This window comes from Nerophis ophidion, linkage group LG19, assembly GCF_033978795.1.
Source record: "Nerophis ophidion isolate RoL-2023_Sa linkage group LG19, RoL_Noph_v1.0, whole genome shotgun sequence".
Taxonomy (NCBI): Eukaryota; Metazoa; Chordata; class Actinopteri; order Syngnathiformes; family Syngnathidae; genus Nerophis; species Nerophis ophidion.
In genome coordinates, this window is record NC_084629.1 from 1,161,152 (window position 1) to 1,163,651 (window position 2,500).

The following is a 2,500-nucleotide window of genomic DNA, read 5'->3' on the forward strand; positions in this document are numbered from 1 at the left end:
CACTTCATTTAAGGCCCCCGATTCGATTTCTTCCAGGGTCCTTGGGGTGGCCATCGTTCGGCTTGGCGTCGCCTGGACAGGTTGTGATGGAGCGAGCACACCCTCCTCTTCTCTCTTTTCTTTTTTTCACACTCTCTCTCTCTCTATCCCTCTCCCTCTCCTCTCCTAAACCTAACCTTTACTCTCTCCTCTCCTAAACCTAACCTTTACTCTCTCTCTCATCTCACTCTCTCTCTCTCTCTCTCACTCACTCTCTCTCTCTCTCTCTCTCTCTCTCTCTCTCTCTCTCTCTCTCTATCTCACTCTCTCTCTCTCCTAACCCTAACCCCAACCCCAACCACAAACCTGACACGCCAGTGCCTCCGGCCTTGTTTCGGGTGGCGTCCTGCCTGCGGTGATTGTCACTCTGGGTGGCCTGCTCGGTGAGTACAAATCGTTTCACAGTGCGGGTGTCGTGACGTTACAACAAGTCGAACTTTTAGACTTGATTTGAACACATTCCAAATGGAGGGAAAGGTATATCAAAGCAAACATTTTATTGCTTTGGTCAAACATTCCGCTAGTCCACGGCGTGTTTGTCCACTATGTGTTGCACATAATATGTCGATTTGACGCTTCACATATGTAGGATGTTATTTTGAGAGTCTTTTGACTCCGCTGTAGTTGTGAGCACTAGCCACGCCCACTGCAGCACACTATATAACCTCCTCCATTTGGAGCCCAGGCTCATTCCCTCTCCGGCAGTTCATGAGATACCCTCCTGCCCGAGGACACATAGGGAAGCCGTCTCGACCACGGGGTTTCAAGGAAGCACCCTTTACCCACTGGAGAAGGAGAAGAGCTCCAGTGGGCGTGGCCCAGCCAGCCTGACGAGGCCTGAAAGGCCGAAACGCGCGTCGCTGGATATTATCCGCATGTGTTTGTCACTTCATTTAAGGCCCCGATTCGATTTCTTCCAGGGTCCTTGGGGTGGCCATCGTTCGGCTTGGCGTCGCCTGGACAGGTTGTGATGGAGCGAGCACACCCTCCTCTTCTCTCTTTTCTTTTTTTCACACTCTCTCTCTCTCTATCCCTCTCCCTCTCCTCTCCTAAACCTAACCTTTACTCTCTCCTCTCCTAAACCTAACCTTTACTCTCTCTCTCATCTCACTCTCTCTCTCTCTCTCTCACTCACTCTCTCTCTCTCTCTCTCTCTCTCTCTCTCTCTCTCCTCTCTCTCTCTCTCTCTCTCTATCTCACTCTCTCTCTCTCCTAACCCTAACCCCAACCCCAACCACAAACCTGACACGCCAGTGCCTCCGGCCTTGTTTCGGGTGGCGTCTGCCTGCGGTGATTGTCACTCTGGGTGGCCTGCTCGGTGAGTACAAATCGTTTCACAGTGCGGGTGTCGTGACGTTACAACAAGTCGAACTTTTAGACTTGATTTGAACACATTCCAAATGGAGGGAAAGGTATATCAAAGCAAACATTTTATTGCTTTGGTCAAACATTCCGCTAGTCCACGGCGTGTTTGTCCACTATGTGTTGCACATAATATGTCGATTTGACGCTTCACATATGTAGGATGTTATTTTGAGAGTCTTTTGACTCCGCTGTAGTTGTGAGCACTAGCCACGCCCACTGCAGCACACTATATAACCTCCTCCATTTGGAGCCCAGGCTCATTCCCTCTCCGGCAGTTCATGAGATACCCTCCTGCCCGAGGACACATAGGGAAGCCGTCTCGACCACGGGGTTTCAAGGAAGCACCCTTTACCCACTGGAGAAGGAGAAGAGCTCCAGTGGGCGTGGCCCAGCCAGCCTGACGAGGCCTGAAAGGCCGAAACGCGCGTCGCTGGATATTATCCGCATGTGTTTGTCACTTCATTTAAGGCCCCGATTCGATTTCTTCCAGGGTCCTTGGGGTGGCCATCGTTCGGCTTGGCGTCGCCTGGACAGGTTGTGATGGAGCGAGCACACCCTCCTCTTCTCTCTTTTCTTTTTTTCACACTCTCTCTCTCTCTATCCCTCTCCCTCTCCTCTCCTAAACCTAACCTTTACTCTCTCCTCTCCTAAAACCTAACCTTTACTCTCTCTCTCATCTCACTCTCTCTCTCTCTCTCTCACTCACTCTCTCTCTCTCTTCTCTCTCTCTCTCTCTCTCTCTCTCTCTCTCTCTCTCTCTCTATCTCACTCTCTCTCTCTCCTAACCCTAACCCCAACCCCAACCACAAACCTGACACGCCAGTGCCTCCGGCCTTGTTTCGGGTGGCGTCCTGCCTGCGGTGATTGTCACTCTGGGTGGCCTGCTCGGTGAGTACAAATCGTTTCACAGTGCGGGTGTCGTGACGTTACAACAAGTCGAACTTTTAGACTTGATTTGAACACATTCCAAATGGAGGGAAAGGTATATCAAAGCAAACATTTTATTGCTTTGGTCAAACATTCCGCTAGTCCACGGCGTGTTTGGTCCACTATGTGTTGCACATAATATGTCGATTTGACGCTTCACATATGTAGG